This window comes from Peromyscus californicus, unplaced genomic scaffold (assembly GCF_007827085.1).
Source record: "Peromyscus californicus insignis strain IS unplaced genomic scaffold, ASM782708v3 Scaffold_3__1_contigs__length_106647218, whole genome shotgun sequence".
NCBI classification, from domain to species: domain Eukaryota; kingdom Metazoa; phylum Chordata; class Mammalia; order Rodentia; family Cricetidae; genus Peromyscus; species Peromyscus californicus.
The window spans coordinates 54436683-54462292 of record NW_026294551.1 but is presented as its reverse complement, the minus strand read 5'-3'; the positions used below and the strand labels follow the sequence as shown (position 1 = coordinate 54462292).

At 48.2% G+C, this 25610-nt stretch overlaps 1 protein-coding gene across 1 annotated transcript in view; it reads right to left on the bottom strand.

Annotated features, from left to right (window-relative positions):
• Ntn1 (netrin 1) overlaps positions 1-12324 on the bottom strand; it is a 200533-nt gene extending 188209 nt beyond the window's left edge. Inside the window, exon 1 of the mRNA XM_052756795.1 lies at positions 12192-12324. The gene's annotated coding sequence lies outside the window, so the exon portion shown is untranslated. The remainder of the gene's footprint in view (positions 1-12191) is intronic.
• Between the last annotated feature and the right edge of the window lie 13286 nt (positions 12325-25610).

Genomic DNA, 25610 nt, shown 5'->3' with positions numbered 1-25610 from the left:
AGGGTCGCCACAGCCCAAGGAAATAAATCCCATGTCATTGCGGGGACAGCCTGGACTCCCTCTTAGTCTCTGGGGTTGTGTTTAGCTTTGCCTGCTTATGTCATTTGCCACTTGGTGCTGTTTATTTATGCCGCCTTGTGGTAGAGAGGACCGCAGGTGACTTACACGGGTACTTAAAACTTGGCAAAATAACATAAATTAGAAATGAAGTGAAAGGAAATACAAGAAATGTTTAACCATGGTGGACTTTGAAATCTCCGTGGTATGCTGGGAGGCCACAGAGCACTTAGAAGAACACAAGTTTGGAGCCAGAGTGCCTGGATCCAACTACTGTCTCGGCTGTGTGGCCCTGGCAAGTCTTTGCCTCTTTCTCAGCCTTGGCTTCCTCACCTATGAAAGGGAACTATCAATATCTCTATCTCATAGGATTATGAGCATCAAATCAGTTGACACACAGGAACATTACAATTTGTAATACATATGCATACATAGTGTAACTACATAGCACACCAACTCACATATCTGCCTATGTAAACATACATAAAACCAGGGCTGCTCACGTAACTTCCTGGTAGAGTGCTTGCCTAGCATGCAGAACGCCCTTGATTCAATTGTTAATGCTGCAGCTAGGTGAATAAATAAATAATAGACAGAAAGCCAGCCATGCAGTTGACAGAGATACGAGTTATCATTATTAAATTGCTGAAGCTACACAGAAAATTTTTAATTATTTCAAGAACATTTAATTATGTGGAAAGAGTTTCATAACATGGGAAAGGAAAATTGGAAAAACATGCATACTATAGTGTCATTTCTATTTTTTTTAAAGTGTCCATTAGAAAGACATCATTAATAGTAGTTATGTCCTGAAAGGGAGATGGCCAGTGATTTTGACTTATCTTTGCTGATACATTCTTAGTTTTCTATAATACAAGAGGAAAGAAAGCTAGGAAAGAAAAAGCTAAGACAAAGTAGACACGGGAATAATGCCAAGTGCACCCTGGGATGGCCTATTCGCCTCCTGTGGGTGGGCTACCAATTTGTTCCTAAGCTTTCCCGCAGCCAAAATGAAAAGGAGACCATGTCCCTTACACAATTCCCAGTGTCCATGAGATACAAACAGACCTCTTGCTCAAGAGAATTACAGCTCTTCTTGGTACTAAAATCAGACAGGAATTTCTCCTGGGGGGGCCTCATAAAGGGAACACAGTGTGAGATAATGAGCACACATCCCCATAATAGTCACGACAGTGAGTTCCACGGGGCAGGCGCTGTGATCAGCCCTCCATATAAGAGGACGAGCCGGGAACACACATCCTGTCAAGGAGGGGTCTGAAAGAGACAAATTGGGGTGCTCAGCTCCCTGACCTCGGGACGTCTTGGAGTACCTAAAAGACAGCACCGCTGTTTTGGCCGTGCTGTTCCTGCTGAGAGCTTTCCGTGGGTCTTAGGTGACAAGTTGGAGAGACAGCGAGTTTGAAAGCGCCCGTACAGGGCTTGTGGTTTTTCTGCACTGCTGGCCGAGCTTAGACAATGGGTGTCAGCAGGGAATGGGGAGACAGCGATTTCCATGTTTATTATGGTCACCTAAGGTCTAACCTGATCTCCTTTAGTTCTTCCTGTTAGGCAGGAGAGTCTCACCTTGCAATCTAAAAAAGTTTGAGTCTTCTGGAATATGCTAGAACTTCTCTACCTCCATTCAAAAATCCATCTTTTTTGCCGCTTTTACGTTTGGTCCATTTTGATCTTGCCCAACGACCCAGGTCTCATCAGTCTCTTTGGAGTTTGGAGATGAGAGTCTCTCTCTCTCTCTCTCTCTCTCTCTCTCTCTCTCTCTCTCTCTCTCTCTCTCTCTCGTGTGTGTGTGTGTGTGTGTGTGTGTGTGTGTGTGTGTTGTTTGTTTGTTTGTTTTCCCCCTCCTAGGCAAAATGGTCCCATTTCTTCTTTTGGTGGTTTTTATGGAACTTGGGGTTTGTGAGCAACCCACAGTCTCTCCCCCCTGCACTTTGCAGTTATCAATGCCCCCTCCTAAAGCGTGCTGCCTTTGGAGGAGACAAATGAACAAAACAGATGTCCAAGTGTTTTCTTCTCAAAGTGGGGGTTATAAATACACCCCATGAAGACATGTCCGTCTCCGAGCAGCGGGATGCAGGGTACGAATGAGTTCAAAACAACAGTCGAGTTCTTGGGTGAGAAAGCAAATTCCCAGGTGTTTCTGCCAGGAATGCACTAGGAGGGAGGAGCCACCATTCTGGGCTTCCAGCCCTCCATACCTGAGGACAAAACATGCTAGGGAGGGGAGAATGGGACAATGGGAAAACTTGTGAGTGGCCTGAAGAGAAGAATCCGGGGGCTCAGGGGTCCTAGCCGCTGACGAACAAGAATGTTTCAGAGGAAAGAGGGGCAGTGGCACATGCCTTGAAGGTCAAGATAAGATCTGAAGGGAGAAAGCCATGGGTGACCTTGACAGGCCATCACTGCCGAGTGGTGGGGACACAAGCCAGTCTGCCTTAGGTTGTGGAGTGAAAGCGAGGTGAGAAAGTCAAGATAGCAAGTACAGACGGCTTCCAGTCAGCTTGATGACAAGCCGGTAGGAAAGAGAGCCGGGCCTAGCAGGAAGGTGATACGGGAGGAGGGCAGGCCTGGGCTTTCCATTGTTTATAAGATAAGGCTATTTGAACATGCCTTCTGTGATAGGAAGGAGCCGTCCCGAAAGCTTCCCAGGTTTCAGTGAAATAGGAAGTGACCTGATCAGCTGAGAGTGGGGGAAGGGGCTGTGACCCTGGAGGTTTGAGGCACCGGAGCTGCTTGCGTCCTTGTTCCCGGACATAAAGACAATGCTTGCTGGGAAGAATAAAGGCCTCGCTGAGCTGGAGGGGCGTATGTAAGAAAGACAGTATGTAGTAGCCCTCACCGTCACGGGACGCACACAGTAGACACAGAACCTCTGCAGCCCTTGTAAAGCCTGAAAATTAGACAGCTGGGCTGCACAATCATTTGGCCAGGAACCATCTGCAGTTATCTCAATTGCAGCATCAAGAAACTCAAATCAATGACATTTAGAGCAATTGCAGTTACCCCTGCTTTGGACAACGCTGCTAAGGTGCATTTCCATCCTTTCTGAAACTTCTTCTGGACTGAGCTAATGAGAGAATCCAGGAAGACCAAAGAAGAAACATGGTGGGAGGTTACTGAGGAGGCTGTGACTCCAAACTGGATGCCAGAGATCAGGATTCCACAGGTGGAGGAGCCCCCCCCCCCCCCCCCCCCGCCACCACGGGAGGGAGGACAAGGCCCATGAGGACCAGTGAGGGTGGGGGAGTCCCCGGAAGGAACAATGGCTTAAAGACAAAGGGGCCACGGTGCTGTTTGTGGTGTCACCTGGATGTTGAAGACATCTATGGCCAGCCTCTGGCTGAGGGAGAGTCTCTGATCTGCAAAGCAGGGAAGCAGGGGAACAGCCCTAGCGTGGCTGAGGGGAGGTGTAGGTAGCAAAGCAGCCTTGTGCTGCTGGTCTTAAAGAAACAGGAATCTTCAGGGTTTGTTCCGGCTATTGCTTTAATGAAGATGGAAGGATTACATTAATATCTATTAAGTATAGATCAAAGCTTCTATGTTACTCATTTTAAGATAATTTCTTCTGGAACACTTTATTTTCTTCTTCAACTTTAATTTAGCATCTATTGTCAATAAACTTTTTATTTTAAAGAGCTATATAATAATTACTTTCTACTTTTCAGGCCAGATGGTTCATTGCAATTATTCATCAATGTACTGGCTCGCCACACAAAAGAAACCACAGGTAGTATATAAACTAATGGGTGCTGCTATGTCTGGATAAAACTTCATGGACACTACAAAATAAATAATAAGTAAAACTAAAGATGGAAGGAATGTGGGTGGACTGGAGAGGGTAGCAGGCCCTGCCTTCAGCATCAGGTGTATGTAGTATGGAGCAGAAAGAGCACTTCAGGAGGAGTAGGGGTCCTCAGGGGGAGTGGGCTGTGTGGTATCCTGGGGGTGAGAAGAGCAGTCAGTGAGGACGATGAAGATTCAAAGGAGAGTGTCCCCAAGAGATGGGGCCCAGAGGGCCAGGGCCAAGAGCTTGGGAGGAAGAGGGCAAGAAGACAGTACAGATCTGAGGGAAGTGAGCTGGATGACCTCCATCCCATAAAGAGCCAAGAGCTCTCCCTTATGTACTGATCAATTTATTTTAGTTTTTACTTCGGTGTTTGGGATAGAACCCAGGGTCTTATTCATGCTAAGTAAGTGTTCTACCACTGAGTTATACACACTAGCACACAGGTCTTAACTGCTTTGGGTTTTGAGACAAGGTCTCGCCATATAGTCCAGGCTGGCCTTGAACTTGAGATCCTCCTGCCTCAGCCTTCCAAGTACTGGGATGACAAGTGTGTGCCACGACTGCCAGTGTGAGTTTTACTTTTGAAACCAGGCACATGCTGTGCCTGCTGGGTCCATAGTCCTCTTGTGATCCCTTTAACAGTCACGAGCCTGTTGTCTTCCTAAGATTGAGTTAGGATTTTATTATTTCTATTCTACAGGGAGATCATTAACTCACCGCTGGTAAGAAGAACAGATGTGGGAACTAAAATAGTTTTATGGGGACTGGAGAGATGGCTCAGTGGTTAAGAGCACTTGATATTCTTCCAGAGAACCCAGTTCGATTCCCAGCACCCACTGGATACCTCACAACCATCAGTAACTCCAGCCCCAGGAGATCCAACTCCCTTTCCTGAACTCCGTAGGCACAAGGCACATTGACAGATAAGCAGGCCAAAACCCTCATACACATAAAATAAAATCAGTAGACCTTAATTAAAAAAAAAAAAAGTCTGACGCCAGATTCACAACTCTTGGCACCTATGGACAAGGAGGGTGGGGTGACACTCAATCCTTGGAGAGGAGGGGAGAGCTTGAGGTCTGCTAGAAGTGTGAGCTGTGGCCTGAACCCGCTGTGCTTCTGAGCACCTCTCTGCTGCAGTCAAGACAGACCTAGAGGACTTGGCTCCTAGGGCTCCAATATGGACTTTCTTAGAAACTACAGCCAGAGGTGATTTGCGCTTATCTGGCCTCCCTCAACTGATCGTGTCCCCTGGGGAAATAGAAGTTGGTTTAGGCTAAGCCTTGATTCCTGCTCACCGCTCACACTCAGTGTGTCTTTAAACAAGTTACTCTACCCATTGGGAAATGAAAATCACCACACCCACTTTACAGGACTGTTATTGGGTGTTCCATATATGATAGGCTTTTGTTTGATATGGGGGGCGGGGCTAGGGATCTAACACAGGGATTCACATAGGCTAGGACAGTGTACCACTGAGCTGCGTGCATCCAAGCCCCGGCCTGTTTTGTTTTTAATAATTACAATCCTCAGATCTACTTGCCAGATCTCTCAGCCTGGGAAGAATTGGGGGTGTCCTTTCATTTCAAGTCTTCGAGAGTCTGGCTCACCAGACTGGCTACCTGGGCACTGCTCAAGGAATTTGCAGGTGCCTGGAGGGTTCTGGAAAGGAAGTTAGAACATAAGGAACAAGCCTGTCTGGAGTTCAGGGCTTCTAGAGAGTACTCCTGAATTCACTCCAGGGTCGGGTCCTTTATCTGCATCTCCTGGTCAGGCCTCCCTCGGTGCAGGCTTCTTGGTTGAGGATTCCTGAGTTGAGCTGAGCATAGATGTCAGTACAAATCCCAAATCCACCCAGCCCTTTCATCTACTAGGGCTCTTTGAAGGAGGGAAAATGCATGTGGATAAGAGAACCCAGCAGATGTAATTTATTTTCATTTGCAAAAACACTTTTGACAAGATCCCACCCTAAGTACTCCTAAAATAAAGAAACTGGGTCACAGTGGGGAGGCTTTGTCATGGATGGAAGATCCTCCCTGAGGCAGGGGACAAAGGGTGTAAATGAAAAGGATGGATCTCCGGGTGGAGAAACTTGTGGGGGGCCCCTGAGCAGCGGGCTGGGATTCCACTCATTAACATTTACAACGGAAAGGAGAGGATGCCCTGGCTGAAACTTGCTGGCTTAGAGAGGACCCTGGAGTGATGCCACCTCAGAGAGGATGCCTAGAAAAACATCTGTGTGGGCACAGAACACAGGCAGGTGTATCTGGGTAGAAATAGTTTTGAAAAAGCACGAAAGGTTATTAGTGAAGCTTGGGAAATTATTCCTTCAAAACTCACTACAAACTCCTTAACAACAGGTTCCACCGAGACGCCCGTTGACATAATTCCTCCCTGAGCAGGATGGTCCTGCCCTCAACAGGATATTTAGTGTCTCTGACCCATGGCCTCTAAATACCAGGTGGCTTCCTCCGCACATGCGCACATACATACTACATCTCTACTCCTATTTATTAATTGCCCTTAGAAAAGCCACTCCCACCCTCTATTTCATCCACTTGAAATTTAGACCAATATGACACAAGCACCCCCCCCCCCCAATTAAAAAAAAGTAAAGTTTGTGGTAAATATAAGAAACAAAAGAGGGGCCAGTAACACTCAGGTCTTAACAAGTTACTCAAGTTCTCCTTTGGGTCCTCTTCTTACAGGCAGTGAGCTCCCCTTACTGCTCACAATGCTGAGTTCTGAGCTTTTGAACTGTTGCTGTTTATAGATATGGAGGTGTTGGAAACCTCCTGGCTAGAGTCCAGTTGGAAGCATCCTTCATGATCCAGAACCCCGTCCCAAGTGAATGAATTTGGTATTAGAAAAGACCCTTGTCAGGCAGTGGTTCTCAACCTGTGGGTCACAACCCCTTGGGGAGTCACCACAACATGAGGGATTGTATTAAAGGGTTGTGGCATTAGAAAGGTTGAGAACCATGGCTGTAAGGGAAGTCTGGTCAACAGGGACACCTTGAGAGTTTTTCACTCAAAGGTGTTTATAACCTGAGGTCAGAAATCTTCCATGCTTCCACGGGGCCAGACAACTCCCAGAGGAGGCTCCACGGTGGCCTAGCAACCTAGCTGGATTGGTGACACACTGAACAGAGAGGAGACTCCATCACAGTCCACCCTGGGGATGCAGGTCAGAACTCCCAAGGGCATTACTGTGTAAGGGTCCAGCAGCAGGCCTTAGTGGCCTCATCTAGTCCCCCTGCCCCAGATTACAAAGAGGGAAACTGAGGCAATGGGGACTAAGCAAACTGCCTCAGCATGAAGGTTCCCAAGAGATGACTGTGGGTCACCCATCCAAACCCACCCAGACACCTGCTACATTCTACTCTGCTGATTTAGGTGGGGGAGGGTCGCGATTTTGATGGGAAAAAAAAACAGTTCTTTTTATTGAAAAATGATGACATTAGAAAGTTTCTATGCTTAAAGGCGTGAGCTTCTGTTAACCACAAAATTCAATTATATGGAACAGCTTACTTTCCCCCAATGTCAGTAAAATGAGGTATTGCTGGTTTATATACCACATGGAGAAAATCTAGAGACTTGACTCCAAGAGGCAGTGTGGGGAGAGCAGACACGGATCACTGATTCCAAACAGATTGGGTAAGTGCATGGACATTTCAACCTTAATAAGGTGTCGGAGGAAACGAGGATTTTTGGAGGCAGGAGGGAGCCCTTTTCTCACCACAGAAGCTGACATCAGTAGGGCCACCATGCCAGCCCCAGAACGATGCCAGAGACTACATACAGCTGATGTCTGTAGCTCAGCCTAGGGGGCCACTGCCACGCCTGAGGCTGAGCACCTGGCTTATGGGGTCTCACGGGGAACTCCTTGGGTGGTCAGCAGACCCAGGATTGTGCACCTGCATTAACATCCTGTGATTCTGGGCAAAGCACTTCACCTCCCTGAGCACAGACTTCCTCTTGTGAAAAGTATGGATAGAAACCCTCTCTTCCCCCCCACTTCTTTCCTTCCTTCTGCGGATATCAAGAGGCTGGGGGTTAAGTTCAGTGATAAAGTTTCAATTGTCAACTTGATGAGAAGTAGAGTCACCTGGGAGAAGGGATTCTGGACATGGTATGTGAGAGATTGTCTTTATTAGATTAGTGGAGGTGGGAAGGCCTGCCCACTGTGAGTGGCACCATTCCCTAGGCTAAGGCCCTAGACTGTATTTTAGACAGTGAGCCGAGCACAAACATTTGCCCCTCTCTATTTCTGGACTATGGATGTCGAGTGACCCGCTTCCTCAAGCTCCTGCTGCTGTGATATCCCCAAACTATGACGAACTTTGAGCCAAAATAAACCCCTTTTCCCTTAAATTGTTTTTCTCAGGGTATTTTGTCACAGCAGCGGGAGCAGTAACTAAGATACCTAGCAAGCCCAAAGGCACTAGGTTTGACCCCTAACCCTATAAAGCAAAATCATATTCAAAAGACCTTAAAGTGTCCAAATCACTAAACAATTCATGGAGAAGCAGTTAACCAGACACCTACTCCTACCTCCGCCAGGGGACCACTCTCTTGAGAGGGATGTACACTACCTTGGACAATTGGAGAGCATGTATGGGGAAATGACCTCAGACATCACAGAAATATTGGACCACATTACTAATAAAATATTATTAATTAATAAGACCTGGTAAGCAACAATAAAAAAAATGTCCTCTCCAGCTGGGAACTGGTGAAGTCATGCAGTCACAACCATCAGCTATAATGGCAGCAACACTTTTGGAACACTTTGCTCACTGCTGAGGGACCTGGGTGCTTGGAAGGCCCTGGTGGTGATGCAGAAGTCAGCTGTGAAATTGTCTTAGAGAAGACAGAGGTGGAGACCCTATACTGGACTGGGATGAACAGCTCCAGGAACAGCTGCTCATTCCTGTATCCTAAACACCTAGCACAGAACTTTTCAGAGTAGGCACCAGAACATTATTTGGTAAGTGAACCAAGAAGGTCCTGACTAGAATGTCTAAATGTTAAATGTATGGAACATAGATTTTTTTTTTATGTCCAGTAGCATATCTGGGACCGAGGTTATTGGGTCTAATTCAGTTCTTCCTCTAGGAGCTACTTTTCCCATCAGCTCTCCACTCACATGGTGAGTCTGGGCTTTGCCCTAGAACCTGGCTGATCCTTGGTGATCTTATCACCTGTGATGTGCACAGATGTGTCCAATGTCCTCCGGCTCCAGAGTAGGATCCAGGGTTTTTCACCAGGAGCCAAGGCCCCTTTCTTGTACTGGGTAGCATCACCCAGCATACCAAGGGCTCAGGAGGCCTCCCAACGGGGCCCCCTCCCCTAAGATCTGATTTTCTCATCATCTGGTTAGTCTCAGCAACTCACAGCAAAGGGATGAACCAAGCTGACCTTTCTGGAGGTTTGTTTAAAGCCGAACAATGTTTGTCTTGTCCAAACACTATGAATTACTCCTGAGGATCCTGCCCGGTTTTACAATCCACAGCTACAAATGGCTTACATAAATAGGGACTTGTCCCTCCCCCGGCCCCCTCTCCGCTCCTAACGGTTTTTCCTCCCCCTGTCCACGGTCTCCCCCTCTTTCAGTCCTTCTTTCGGCTGCTTCACACCTTCTCCTAGCCTGTGTCTTTCTAGCCCAGTGTGGTAAAGGGTCAGGTGCTAGGTTTCTCTAGGCCAGAGCTCACCCCTGGGTTATTACTGGCACAAGTCCCACTATGGCTGGCCACCCTGTCCCTGCTATGGACAGGTCTCCCTGGCTAAGGGAACCTCTGAACCCGGCTGTATGTCTGTGCAGTGCTGACAGTATTCCAACTACGGAAGCATGCTGGTTTGGGGGACTCAGTATCCAGTCAGCCTCCAGCCCTCTTAGGCCATCATCCCTCATCTGGCTGGATTCTGAGCTTACCTATGCTGCTCTGATTGGCTGCAAATTCTTGCGACTTGATTCTAATTTCTAGAAACAGACTCCACTCATTATGCTACCGGTCTGCTTTTGCTGATCAGATAAGAACTGTGGAGAACCATCAGAGGTTGTGAGCCTGGGAGAGAGGGGTCTTTTGGGAGGAGCCCAATGTGGGCTGAATTTCTTTACTATGGTCCCTGTAACCACTGGCATCAATGTTTGGCGAAGTTCATCTCAAATGTAGTGTTCTGGGTCAGTGAGATGGTTCAGTGGATAAAAACACCAACCCTGATGACCTAACTTTGATTCCCAGGACCCACATGGTGGAGAGCACTGACTCTCACAAGTGTCCTCTGACTTCCACACGCACTGCGTCACGTAAAAATAAGCAATGTAAAAACATAAATGTATAAACATTTAAATCAATTAATGTGGTGTTCTGACTATGCCCTCCTCCATATCTCGAGACACTTAGAAAGCAGTTTCTAGGAGAGTTGGAGTCTAGTACCCAGTTGCAGCAAGGGGTGGGTGGAGCCACCCTGAGAGAAAATGCGGGGTTGCTAACACTCCAAGGAGGTGTTGGTGAAGACTTGGGAAAATGCCAGGGGTGTGTGCTCTCGGGGCTGGTGGCTGGAGGTGTGAGTAGTGTGTGGGATCCTTCTACCCGGGGCCTCCAGCACTTGGGGCCAAATGTGATCTCATTTTACCCTTGTTTTGCAAACGAGGAAACTGAGCCTCAGAAGGGAGGCGTGACTTCCAGTCAGAAGTTGGTGAGTGGCAAGGAATTCCATCTCCCGGGCACACCCTGGCCTTTCCAGAACCGCCCCTTCCTCCCAGCGCCTCTCTTTGCAGGTCCCAACCACTGAAGGAGCCAACACCTTAGGGCCAAATCTGCCCAGCCAGGTGGACATACAACAAGCCCTGTCCTCAGCGAAGTCGTCCCTGGAGCCTCCCTCTGGATGGAGCGAAGCCATCTCAGCCCACTCGCCCTCTCCAGAGCCCTGCTGTGGGCATTAGGGCTGTGGCTGGAACGCAGAGATCCCGTTCCACCAGAAGACAGGGGGCACCACCAGGGAAAGGCTCCAACATTCAGACCAGTAGACTTTTGGAGGTCAAAGTGGGAGTTATTTTGAGTAAGGAAAAAGCCCCCGGCCCGGAGAGGACCCTATGGTCCAGACAGAAGTGACCAACAGTGCAAATGACACGTGAATTCCTGGGCCCCCAGGACGAAGGACAGGATATAGCAAAGAACCCAAAATAAAGTCTGGCTCTGGTCGGGGTTGCACCAGCCCGGCCTTGTTTCTAAACCTTTTTTATTCTACTCGCAATTTAGGACACCTAGGATCTCGCAGTGTGACCTCGGACACCCACCGACGTTTTTGCGAACGGGTTTTAGACCATTTTAGACCGGTGATCCTTACTTAGAGCCCTGGCTTGAACATCCTTGTGTTAAATTAGCTGCGCCTCCTTCTAGCTCGGCACTTGATTTTTCTAATCTAGCTCTTTGTCCCCGGTGCCCTTAACCCCCTGCTTCCTGTTTCCCGAGCCGCCTCGGCCTGAGCCTGGGTCCAGCTCTCGCTCGACTTTCCCGTCGAAGGCCCTCGGCGAGTGATTCCCGGGCGCGCAGGCGGAGGCCGGCGGGTCCGAGGCGCGGGCCGGGGCTGTATGGAAATGGGCAGAGGAGCCGGCGGGCGCGGCGGCGATTTATTCTGGGAGTGACAGCCCCTTTGAGCGCTCGGCGAATGGCATTTTCTGTCTGTGAAAGCCTTTCTTCCCACCTCTGTTCAGATTAGCCCGGGGTATGAATGCACCCATTATCCAGCCCGCTGACCATTCTGAAACGCCAAATTAATTACTAAGCACTGAATCAGGCGCCCAGGCCGGGCCACTGGGAGGTGTGAAAATAGCGAGCTGCCGGGGATGGGGACTGCGAGGGGCGCAGCGCGCGGAGAGGGCCGGGCGGGGTGGCCCGAGGGGCGGGCGAGGCGGGACTCGGGCAGGCTTGGCCAGACGCCGAGCGCGACCTGCCGGCGTGACCGTGAGCGACCGCGGGGCGAGCGGGCGGGCGGGCAGGCGTAGAGCCGGGGTCGCGGCCAGGAGCAGGCTGAGGCTGGTGGGCATCGCTGTTGCCAGAGCGCACCAAGTGCACCGGGCTGTGGCTCGGGCGTGCTTCCTGCTGCGTGCGAGCAGCTATCTCCGTGCACCGCCCCGGGTGGCCGCCTCCAGACGGCCCCAACCCGGGGCCACCCCCTCCAACCCCACGCAGGCAGGCTGTGCGAACCGAAGCTGCCCTCTGAGGCCTTCCAAAAACTTGGGCGCCACCCTCCGACCGCAGCCCCAGCCAGAGCTATCGAGCGCGGGGCAGTTGCTAAGCTGCCTCCACTGCCGTGACACTTACCTGCGGGAGAGGGACGCTGGGCCGTGGAGGGAAGCGAGCTCTCGGTGGATCCTGCTGGATTGCGCCGGGAGCAGAGGAGCGCCCTCTTTTAAGACTCTTCCCCCAGGTTCCACCAGGTGGTGTCACGCCGGCCAGGCCCTAGCGGCTCCTCACTCACCGGGTCACGCTGGTACCGGGTGAGCGCTGCCAGAATCTCAATGACTCGCTCCCATCCGGCGGCCTGCCGCGTTGGCTTCAGTTGAAACTGGGGCTATGGAGGAGCTTGGACAGTCAAGGACGACAGAATGAATGCAATTAGAGATATACTAATTACCGAAGAGAAAGCCAGCCACTCACCTTAGCTTTGAGTTGGTCTGAGAATTGAATTGGAGAAATCTGGTGTCTGGCCAGAAGCTGGGGATGAGCATGGGCTGGTAGAGGGGCTTGTTCAGGGACGTGCGATTTACGTCCCCAGCCCTCACTTCAAGTCAAGTTAGCTGGACCTTTGATGCAAGGTGGTTAGTTGATCTACCTTCAGCAATTACCATTTATTTAAATGACTAAAGAGGTGGAGAATTGTCACCATTGACTCTTGGAAATGGGTCATTTACACTTCTGAAAGAGGAATTTAAGATCACCAGGGAGGAGGGGGGAGGAGCTCCATATTCCTCTAGTGAGCACTACACTCTTCCATTGACCATTCTCAAAGCCTTGGGGACCTTAGGCGGTTCATACCGGACACAACCGAGCTCAGCCAAAAACAGAGTTTCAGGCCATTATTAAAACTTTACACTGTAGGCCTTCTATATCAATAATTATTCGCTGAGACTTCAAACTGAATTGTTAACTTTTTTTTTTTGTCGTTATTTACTGACATTTGACATTCGGAGTTCTGTACTGTGATTAGTTTCTCATGCCCTTGAAATGCTCCTGTGATAACCTGCGGTGAGGGGAGTTTGGATAGTGAACTTTTTGTTGTTTGCTTGTTTTGTTTGTTAGTTTGAGACAAGGTCTCACTTTGTAACCCTGGCTGGCTTGGAGCTCCATAAGTATGTCCATCAGGCTTGCCTCAGACTCAGGGAGATCCACCTGCCTCTGCCTCCCGCCGTGCTGGGATTAAAGGTGTGCATCTCGGGCACCAATATTTGTTCCTCTTAAAGACAGGTCTTGCTATGTAGTCCCACTCTAGTTCCACTCTGACCTGTAACTCAAGGATCCTGCACCTGCCTCATACCCCAGTGCAGGAATTAGAGAGGTGCCCTGCTGCACTCTGCTGACCTTTGGAGTCTTCCCACTTCTCTGTTAACAGCCTTTCACTCACTATAAAACAGGGACATTCTGTTAGCAATGAATCAGAAAGAAGGTGAAGCCCTTGCTTTCCACAGGGATTAAACACAGCAGAGGACCAGGAAGCGTAACAAGGCGTGATTATCTGTTAGCAGTTACTGAATCACTGTCCTCAGTTTTTAATTGTAGACATTTCTTTCCCGGTTTAGACTAGGTTCCTTTAAATTTTGGGATAGAGTCTTGCTATGAAACCCTGGCTGGCCTTAAATTCACTATGTAGCCCAGGCTGGCCTCCAATTTGTAGGTGATCTTGCCACTGTCTCTCAAGTGCTGGTGCTGGGGTCAGGCATTCACCACCATGCTCGATAGGTCACACTCTTTATCCTTTTTTTTTTTTCTTTGCTGGGGATTTACTGAGGCTCCAGTGTGCTATACATGTGCTCTGCTGCCGAATGAAACCCCCAGACCCCTGGTTTTCTCCCACCCCCTTTCCTGCTCTTATTCTTTTATTTGAGACAGAGTCTCAATGTATCCCAGGTAGTCCTGGAATACCCTGCTTCAGGATTCTGAGTGCTGAGCCTATGTTAGTGGACCATACCCAGCTTATTTACTTCCTTTCCTCATCTATCACGTCTATCTTTGTCTGGAACTCATTATGTAGCCCAGGCTGCCCCCAAACTTATGGGAATCTCCCTGCCTTACCCTCCTCAGTGCTGTCTTCTTTCATTCTTTTTAAAAATTATTATATATATATATATATATATATATATATATATATATATATATATATATATATATATATATATGCACCACAACATGAATGTAGAGGTCAGAAGACAACTTTGGAACTTTGGAAGCTGGTTCTTTCCTATATGGGTCTCAGGGACTATTAACGTGTATCCTTGACTGATCTAGAACTTACTATGTAGACCAGGCTGGCCTTAAGCTCACAGAGATCTGCCTTCTTCTGCCTCCAAAGTGCTGGAATTAAAGACATGATCACCATACCAGCTATTTCTTTTTGTTTATGTGTATGTGAGGATGCCTGCTTGTCCGTATGTGTACTACATGCCTGCAGTGTCCTTGGAGGCCAGAAGAGGGCATTGGATCCCCTAGAGTTGGTGTGACAAGCAGTTGTCAGCCACTCAAATGTGGGCGCTGGGGCAGCAAACTTGAGTCCTGGGCAAGAGCAGCGTCCACTCTCCACGGCCGAGCCACCTCTCCAGCCCCCTCACATTGTCTGCTTTTCTTGTAAAAAATTAACTATTTGATGTGTATGGGTGTTTTGCCTGCATGTGTGTCTATGCACCATGTATATGCCTGGTGCTGGGGGTGGGGGGGGGCCAGAAAAGGGCATCATATCCCCTGGAACTGGAGTTATAGATGGTTGTGGGCCACCACATAGACGCTAGGAATTGAACCTGGGTCCTCTTCAAGAGCAACAAGTGCCCTCAAACACTGAGTCATCTATCTCTCCAGCCCCAAGACAGACCATGTCAAAAAAAAAAAAAAAAAAAGTAGAGTACGTTGGTACACGTACCCAGCACCCAGGAGGCAGAGGTGGGTGGATCTCTGTGGGTTCGAGACCAGCCTGCCTACGTAGTAAGTTCCCGGCCAACCGAAGTCTATCTAGTGAGAGCTCACCCTAGACAAACAGAACTTCACAGGTGGTGTTGTTGCTGCCTCCGTGCCCAATGGCAGCTGGGACCGAGTCCCTCGCTCTCCCTCCTCCTCCACCCTTCCGTGTGGTTGCAGTGGGTCTGTTCTGCCCCCACTGTCTAGGGATCTGTCCATTGTAATTAAGAAGCAACAACGGACAGTAAAACGTGTCGGAGAGGATGTGAAGAAATCAGAATCCCTTAATGAGTGCCAGGAGGGCAAAACAGTCCAGCAGTTTCTCAGAAAACCCAGGCATACACTACAATTCAGCAATTCCAGTCTGAGGGATCTACCCAAGAGAGATAAGAACACATCCACACAGAACACGTACACAAATGTTTGCAACAGCGTTGTGGGCTCTACCCAACCCAAACATCCAACAAGAAAATATTGGAGTGAAAGCATGACGTAACCGTATAATGGCATGTTATTCCACCACGAAACCAAATGATTGCTGTGTGCTACATGAAATGTTACCCTAAGTGGAAGAAGCCGGTCACAGAAGATCATACATATATTACATGGTTCCATTTACAACGAGATGCTCAGACTAGGCGAATCGACGGAGATGGAAGGTGGTTGCTCAGGAAAGGCGCTGACAGAAGGAAAGGGGAAGGACCACTGATGGGCGTGACGTTTGCTCTGAAGCAAGGAAAGGCAGTTTTTATGATGGCTGCACAATTCTATGAATTTCAGTGCATGAGTTGGGTGGAATACGAATCACATCTCAACGTGAATGTTAAATAATACTTACTCCGTTTAATCCACACCAGGTCCCAGGATAAGCCCTGGCTACACAAACATGATTCAGGTTCTGCACCCAGGAACCTTACATCATAGCTGGTGGATTTTTTTTTAGATTTATTTATTAATTGTGTATACAGAAGACGGTGCCAGATCTCATTACAGATGGTTGTGAGCCAGCATGCGGGTGCTGGGAATTGAACTCAGAACCTCTGGAAGATCAGTCAGTGCTGTTAACCTCTGAGCCATCTCTCCAGCCCCATAACTGGTGGATTTTTGTCATTCCAGAGTCCCACGACCTTCTAGAAGAAGGAAATTCCCTCCTTGCACCTTAGTGCGAAGATTTCCAGGGCCAACGGAAGGTCTCTCTACAAACTCACTATGATCTTTGAATCCAAATAGTGTTCCCCATAACAGCAGCCATGTGCAAGGCCACAGCAGTGTTCACTGTCAGCAGCCTGTCATGGGGCTTCAGACCCAAGCCTTGCCCCTCACTAGGTCCTTGAACCTACTCAAGCCACTCATTTTCCTTGTACCTTAGTCTCCTCACATGCGATATGAGGATAAGAGGGTCTATGTCCTAAAGATTTTGTAGTGCACACATTAATGTATATAAAATCATAGTGTGGGGTATCTGTCTGCAAAGACCTCAGGCTGCTTCACCACCGTCCACTAGGTGGCGCAGGCGCACCACTTTGGGCCACAAAGATGTCTTCCCCCTCCTACCCCCCACCCCCGGTACATACCCCACACCCCACCCTGACCTCCAGCACAGTAAACCCTGGGTTTTGGTAGATGGTATGTGTGGTTCACCAGTGTTATAGCTTTGGTTCACCTGTGAATTACATATGGCAGTATCACTGATAATGCAGTAACATTTTCTAACTTGTGCTATTCACTGGAAAAAGTTGTATTTAATGCAGAGAAAATCAGTCTACAGATCAAAGGCTTGCAACCTGAGCAGAGCTCAGCTCCATGATTGCTTTGTGCTACCACCAAGCACTGTGCATCTGGCCACACTGGAGGTCTCCCACAGTTACCTTTCATCTTATAAGTAGACACCCCATGGTCATCCTGAGATGAAATTTATAGATGATATAGCCTTCCGACATGCATAACGTCCTCTTCTAGGTCAACCAAAATGTCTTCTTAGGGACAGAAGAAAAAGCCACACACAGTGAAATCTTATGTAAGTGTCTGGGCACAAGGACGTAAGATGGCATAAGGAAGTGGGAAAATACTTGTGTCTGTGTGTGGGATGACCAGGGAGACCACAGTAACAAAGACTGATAGAGGTGTGAGCCAAACCCCTTGGGTAGCACTGCCATAAGCAACATGGTTTTTCAAAGTGGTCACAGTGTTTGGTCCAACTGCTTTGTTGGAAATGTTACTGTGTATTAAGTGTGAAAATAAAATGTGTGTTCCAAGACAAAGTAAAGTTGAGCTTTGCCTACCAGTGATTTTTTTTTTAAATCTGCATGATTTTTAGTGTAGTGTTTTAAAAGATACAGGAAAAGGGACGCCTCTCTGTTGTACATGACTGGCCCCTACATGCCACGTACTGTAGGCACCTGACATTTCTTGTCCCTGGCTACTAATAGAAATGGTGACGCCCCCTCCCCAACACTGTGGCAGCCCAAACCACTTCCCCACAAATTTCCAATTGAACAATAGACGCTCCATTGGGCACTAGAAGTTCAGGATCAAAATTGCATGAGCATTCCTAGCAAGGGTGCCTGCCATTTGCCCTCCTTGGAGCTGAACTTGTAAAAGGCCTTTAGTTTCTTTCCAGCCTACACAAACTCACTTGTCTGGGGCTAGAGCTGGCACTCATAGAGGGTTCCAGAAGAGGGAGGGCCTCTTACGCTGAATTTCTCCCCTCCTGTGTGCCTTGTGTCTGGAAGGGAGATCCAAAGGAGGCTAGCCTGTCAATCTCGTGCACAATCTGGTGGTCTTTTGGAGGTTTTTTGTTTTTTTTTTTTTTTTTTTTTTTTTGCAAAACCCAGCTGGGAAGTAAATCGGCATAGACGTAATCCCGATTTTAGCAACTGGGGCCAGGGCCCTGGCCTGGGAGAACATCCTTGCTCTGTGTGTTCGGCATGTCAGTCACAAGCTATTCTTGCTGTGTCTTCTCCGAAGCAAAGCTAGTGAGCCCAGAACCCCTCCGGACAAGGTTTCTGATGGGCCGGCAGGTACAGGCTTGTTCACAGGGCTCAGTCACTTCAGTATACTCACCTCCACCTGCACTGAGGCATTTTCCGGTCTGTACATCTGGCCCTTCCATTCTCATGCAGTTGTGGCGTATCCCTGCCCACTGCCCCCTCCCTGCCCCCCAACTTGAGGCTTGTTTGTCTTGCAAGGCAGGTATGACATGGCCTGATCCCCTCACTGGTATTCCTGGAATTTAACTGTCTCGGTAGACCCAGACCTAAGTGTCTCTCCTCCTCCTTACACATTCTATCACTTTAGCCAGTTGACGTCTCTGGGCCATCTGGTCACCCACAGCAAGCAGTCAAATGTTCAAGAATTCTCTCCCAGACCCTCTGACCTAAAAAGGGCAGCGGAGGGACCAAAGCCCATCAACAAGCCAAAGGATTGGAAAACTGTGACTGCGACTTTCTGCTGCTACTATTCAAGCCTCGATTCAGATGGCTTCTCACCCAGGCATCCACCCATGCATAGCAGTTTGTAAGACCATATGGTTTATTTAGTGTGTACACATTTATTGACTCCTCCGGTATGTCAGACTCGATGGGCACAGAACAGTTGTGCGCTCATCAGGCTACAAGCCTAGAAGAAAGAGCAGACAGTTAATAAACAATAGCGTAAACATCTGTGTGACCGAAACATAGATACGCAGTACAAGAAATAGAGAGAGAGCCGGGCAGTGGTGGTGCAGACCTTTAATCCCAACTCTTGAGAAGCATAGGCAGTAGGATCTCTGAGTTCGAGGCCAGCCTGGTCTACAGAGTGAGTTCCAGGACAGAAAAAACTCTTGTCCTGAAAAACCAAAAAACAAAAAAAATAAAAAAACAAATAAAGGATAGAGAGAGATGGGCTGGAGAGATGGTTCTGCAGTTAAGAGCACTTGATGCTCTTGCAGGGGAATCTGGGTTCTGTTCCCAGCACCCACATGATGGCTCAGAACTGCCTATAACTCTAGTCCCAGGGGACTAAATGGCTTCTTCTGGCCTCCATGGGCACCAGGCACACAAGTGGTACATATACATACACACAGGCACTCACACACACATACAGAAGATAAAAACAAAACTTAAAAAAGAGGAAGATGTATAAAGACCCTAGAGGCTGGGACTCTGGTCACAACTGAGGAAGTGACCTTTGAGTTGAAACTTGAGGCTTGAGACGGTATTAGTTGGGTGAAGAGAATGGAGAGGACAATTTCCCCATAGCTGGGACAAAGCAGGCGAGGGCAGAGGCAGCCTGGTGAGGTCAAGAAACCATAGTAGCATTTGTTGATCATGTGCTATGTGTCCAGCCTGTTCTAAGAGCTGGGCCAGTACAGTGCTTCTAATGCCTACTGTCTTCATTTTACAAATGAGGAAACTGAGTCATGGGGGAGGGGTAAGAGTCCCCCTGAAGTCACAGAGCTACAAAGCATCAGAGGCAGCATTTGGGCACAGGGAATCTGACTTCAGGACTGTACCCTTCAGTCCTATAGCAGAGCCCCCACGAAGATAAAAGGTTGTGGAATCAATGGTAACACAGTGTTGGGTGCATGTAAAAAGACAAAGTCAACCGGGCAGTGGTGGTGCAAGCCTTTAATCCCAGCACTTGGGAGGCAGAGCCAGGTGGATCTCTGTGAGTTCGGGGCCAGCCTGGTCTACAGAGTGAGTTCCAGGACAGCCAGGGCCACACAGCGAAACCCTGTCTCAGGGAAAAAAAAAAAAGTCACTTTGCCAGTACACCTGTTGAGCCTAGAAGGACAGAGATGGTCACGGAAAGGTGTTTTCTTGGTCAACTGTTTCGGGTGCTATTGTCCTGCCTGCCATGGGACCAGGGCTTGCTGGACCAGGGCTTGCTGCACATTGCTATGTACTCTCCCACTGAGCTACATCCTCAGTCAGAGCACAGACTTTCAAAAACAGGGAAAGAGACTAACTTCTTAGATAAAAACAGAGACTCATGAAAAAAGGAAGTGGGAGCAAGAAGTCGAGAATGGCGTAAGTATTTTCTCATTTTCTCCGGTTCGTGCCAACAGTTGACAGTGGCAGATCCTCATTTGGTACTTCCTGGGGGTTGGGCAGTCTGCTGAGCGTATTTTATTCTCCGAGTCACGTCTACATAATAACCTCAAGGTCAGGACTGTCCCTCTCTCCATTTTACAGAGGCAAGGGGGGTTCCATGGTTTGGTGGCCTGTGTTAAGGAGTTGGTTAGGCTGGGTTTCCTACATAGTTTGTCAGGGGTCTGCTTTGGTGGGGAAGCATTGTGGGTGTTGTGACTGTAGCCCCCCATCACACTGCCTCTCAAGGGCTTTCCAAGTTGCTCCTTTACAAGTAGGAGGGGAAATGGGGGTGGGAGGGACTAGGGATCTGATGTGGTAGAGCTGGGGTGAGTGGGAATGGCTGACCTGGGCTTACTCTGCCTGCTCAGTCCCAGAGATTCTTCCCACTCTCACCCTGAGAGGACGCAGGACTTTACAGACTTTCGCAGCTCTGACTGTCACATCAACACACTCAGGGCAGAATCTGCAACTTGCCAACAATTGACTCTGGTGAGGAATAGAGTGGAAAGAACTAGAAAGAACTAGAAAGAAGGCTAGTGGCCTTCCTCAGATTTCATCAGAGGTCCTATGAGACTTGGCTGTCCATCAGTCAACGAAAGATGTGGGACACAGCCTGGGCTCAGAACTAGTGCTCTTCTGTGTTCTGGTTACCCCAACCAGCCTTTTGGCAGGGCTGTTAGTACAGCTAAGTCAAACTTCTCCTCTTGACCAGAGTATGGAAAGGCCGGGAGGGAGGTGGAAGGGAGGAGATGGCCTGCAAGGGAAGAGCTGGATCTGAGGTCAGCCGGATACTCCTCTTTCTAAAATACTAGCACCCCCTAGTGGATGCAGGCTCCATTTACACTGCAGGGTTCTGTGCCCGGCCTCAGCTTTTCACTCAGCTCCAAATGAATTTATTTGTTTGTTTGTTTGCTTGTTTATTTTTCGAGACAAGGTTTCTCTGTGTAGCTCTGGCTGTTCTGGAACTCACTCTGTAGATCAGGCTGGCCTGGAACTCAGAGATCCTCCTGCCTCTGCCTCCCGAGTGCTGGGACTAAAGGCGTGCGCAGCTAGGTCTGGCCACTCCAACCGAAATTTAACATGTCCTTGAATAATGAAATTATTATCCATTAGACAAAAAAACACTACAAAAAACACTGTGATTTTTGCCCCCAATAAATTAGTGTTTTTTAATATCATAAACATTGTTGGAAATATCATTTATTTCTATTACTACTGGCTATTAGATCTGCCAGTCAATCACATAATTAAATACATTAATAAAGAAGTGTACTGTGTGTGATGGTGCATGGCTATCATCCCAGTCCTCAGTTTCCTGAGGCGGGAGGATCCTGAGTTTGAGCCAGCCTGTGGGATTCAGGCTAGTGAAGGTCAAGGAGAGAGGAAGGGAGGGAGGCAGCCCAGGTCCTTGCCTTAGCCTGATGTACTGCTGTTTCTGTGGTTTGATGTGAGTATCTGGGCTCTCCAAATCCTGCTGGCCAGGAGCAGGACAGCAGTGGGACGCCTGCTAATGCCAGCAAACGCTGAGGACATTGTCATCAGGCCCACTCGGTGTCCCCACTGACCACTTAGCTAGCACTGGGGAGGCTGGCCATGGCTGAGTCCGCTCAGCACGAGGAAGGTCCTTGTCTGCAAAGGTAAAAGGCTTCGAGCTTCAGGATGGCCCAAGGTCTCTGCAGGCCACTCCCTATTTACCAAGTCCCTCCACACCCCAACCACTGCCCTCATCTGGAGCTCACTAGAAGTCCTGGGCCATCAGGCCTCTTTTGGATCCACCCCCGACCCTGAAACAGTTAACTTCCTGATTTGCGAGGTATCTTACATATTCCAAACGTTAAGTGACTGCTGTACATCCGTTCTCCAAGCTTGAAGCCTTTTCACAATAGTGCCTTTAAAAAATATTTTATTTGGCCCGGAGAGAGGCTCTGTGGTGAAGAGCTTGTACTGCTCTTGCAGAGGACCCTAGGTTCTGCTCCCAGCACCCACATAGGGTGGCTCACAGCTGCCTATAACTCCAGCTGCAGAGAGATCCAACTCTTCTGGCCTCCATGGGCACCTGCACTCATGTTTACACTCACACATACATAATTAAAAAATATTTTTTCTCTGTAGACCAGGCTGGCCTCAAACTCACAGAGATCCACCTGGCTCTGCCTCCCAAGTGCTGGGATTAAAGGTGTGCATCACCACTGCCCGGCCAGGTCAACTTGGGCTACATAGCAAGACCCTGTCTTCAAACAAACAAATTCATATCTGACTTTAAATTCATGGCCACAAAATATTCTATATTTTTATTTAAAAGTTTTAAGGTTTTGTTTTCTGAATCTAACCTTTTAGCCTATCTGTCTTAGTCACTGTTCTATTGCTGTGAAGGAACACCATGACCAAGGCAACACTTATGAAAGAAAGTATTTCACTGGGGGCTTGTTTTCAGAGGTTCAGTCCATTATTATCATCATGGTGGAGAGTGTGATAGCGTGCAGGCAGATGTGGTGCTGGAGAAGGAGCTGAGAGTTCTACATCCTGGTCAGTAGGAAGGAGAGAGAGGGAGAGAGAGAGAGTGAGAGAGAGAGAGAAAGAAAGAGACTGGGCTTGGCTTGAGCTTTTGAAACCTCAAAGCCCATCCCACTTCTTCCAACAAGCCACACCTCCTAGTCCTTCTCAAATAGTGCCACTCCCTGGTGACTAAGCATTCAAATATATGAGCCTATGGGGGCCGTTCTCATTCAAACCACCGCACGATCTGAGGGACTCCTTCCAAACACAATGTAGTAATAAGTGGGAAGTTTCTGTTGCAACAACTCAAAGCACTTGGATAAGTTATAATAACTCTCTTTCTCCTCCTCTTCCTCTCCCTCTCCCTCTCCCTTTCTCTCTCTCTCCCTCTCCCTCTCCTTCTCTCTCTCTCTCTCTCTCTCTCTCTCTCTCTCTCTCTCTCTCTCTCTCTCTCTCTCTCGGGATCAAACCCTGTGTATATGCTAGGCAAATGCTCTATGACTGAGCTACATGCCCTGCCCACTCCAGCAAGCTCTCACAGCAGAGGTGTTGAGTCCATCCTACCTACCTCGTTCTTGAATGGACTGAGGTGATCAAACCCTCAAGTTAAGTGTCTCTAAGGAAAGGACAAACCCTCACTCTGGGAAAACAACACTGACTTCCATCTCCGTAGCTCTTTCGTAAACACTGTCTGGGATACAATTAAAAAAAACATGAGCAGGGTGGTGGTGGTGGTGGTGGTGGTGGTGGTGGTGGTGGTGGTGGTGACACACACCTTTAATCCTAGCACTCAGGAGGCAGAGGCAGGTGGATCTCTGTGAGTTCGAGGCCAGCCTGGTCTACAGAGTGAGTTCCAGGGCAGCCAAGGCTGTTACACGATTAAACCCTATCTCGAAAAACCAAAGAAAAAAGAAGACACAGTGAAGAAAAAGAAACAGACAAGAGTGGCAGCCTTGCAGTGATCCGAACTTTGGAAAAAACAGATAAAGACTTTAAAATGACTGTTATAGGTAGGTTGAATGGAAAAAAAGGAAAAGGTAAAAAAAATGGAAAAAAATGAATAAGATTTCAGTGGAGAACTTGTTAAAAACAATCAAGGAGCCGGGTGCTGTTGGCACACTCCTTTAATCCCAGTACTCAGGAGGCAGTATGCTGCCCTGCTAATTCTAGCCTGTATTTTCTAGCCTAGAACAAAAGTTCTAGGTGCCCAAGGAAGTGCCTGCTCAGTTAGCTTAGGGGTCAGCTGAGGATGATAAAAGGCCCTTGGGAATTCCCTCAAAGCTCTGATAGTTTACCACCCCGCCTCACCTCTGTCTTCACATGTGAGTAGAACTTGGGCGGGTGAGATTAGGACCCTCTCTTTGGGATGGTTCATCTCTGCTGTCAGCTATGGCTCCTTCCAAATCACGTAGGAGGCACAGCTCTGCGTATGTTTGTTGAAGTGTTTTCAGAAGGGAGACCCACCTGGCATGTGGCTGGCACTATCCCATGGGCTGGGGTCCTGGTCTGAATGCAAAGGAGAAAGTGAGCTAATGAACATCGTTCATCTCGCCGGCCTTCTGCCTTGGATACAGTGTGACCAGCTGCGGGACTACCCTACCATCCTGCCTTCCTTGTCACGTTGGAGGGAGCGACATCAGCCCAGACAAAGCCTTTCTCCCTCAAGTTGCTCTTGTCAGTGTGTGTTCACGGCAAGGAGAGGATGGCGCACATGTGGAGTCTTTTCTGGACATGCACACAGCCTAGTCCGTGTGTCTGGCCGCCTGGGGCAGCTGCACTGTTAAACAATGACCTCTGGTGGCTTCCCACCGACGCCCTGACGCCCTGGGAGCAGGAGCTGGCTCACAGATCGAGCTCCCAGTCAGGTCAAATCAAAATAAAACCTAAAAAGTACAGAAAAGAAGTAAAGGGAAAATAAAAAATAAAAACAAACAAAACCCCCCAAGATCTATGAATGGGGCTTTTCCAGGGAGCTGCCAGACAGGTCAAACAGGAAGGGGGTTTCCTGCCCTTCAAGTTTATGCCAGAGATGAGGAGAGAGATATGGGGGAGCCAAAACCCCATAAAACTCGCTGTTCTGAAAGTCAGCTGTGACTCTCATGTTCTCCTGTCATTGAAATCTTTTGGATAACTGGAGTCCCTAGGTTTGGGTTTTGTTATTGTTGTTGGGTTTTTGTTTGTGTTTTGTTTTCTGGGTTTTTGTTTGTTTGTTTGTTTTGTTTTGTTTTGTTTGCTATTGTTCCCATTGCTCTCATGGAGGAACACATTTTGGAGGTTCTGGCCACTTTAGAAATGCTTGAATCTTGTCTATCCATTTGGTCGGATCTGACATTTTCATAACACATTCTCCATGAAAATGGAAAGCCTTGCTAATTCAGCTTTCAAATGTTTTCTGGTGAAGTTTTGTGTATTCAATTCTGCGTATTGCCTTGCACGTTTTTTTGTAGTTTATACATATTTATTTATTTTGGGTTAGTGTTATAAATTTTTAGAATATTTATTGGCTGCTAGTACATGACAACAGACTCTTTGTTGTTCAGAGATCCTTCCTGCAGACATCTTGCTAATTTTTGTTTTTTATTTATTTATTTATTTATTTATTTATTTATTTATTTATTTATTTATTTTGGTTTTTCCGAGACAGGAGTTCTCTGTGTATGTAGCCTTGGCTGTTCTAGAACTCACTCTATAGATCAGGCTGACTGGGCTTAAAGGTGCACACCACCACTGCCCAGCTTCTGTTGTGGTATATTTGTATACTGTGTGAAAATGTGTCCTTGTGATTGGTGTAATAAAAAGCTGAACGGCCAATAGCTAGGCAGGAGAGGATAGGCGGGACTTCCAGGGGGAGAGAGGAACTGAGGGTTAGAATCTGGTGCTATAGGAGACACCAGCGAGATGCGGAGCGAGTGGGACATACAGAAAGGAGGAAAGGTAAAAAGCCACATGGCAGAGCGTAAATTAATAGAAACAGGTTAATTTAAGTTATAAGAGCTGGTTAGAAACA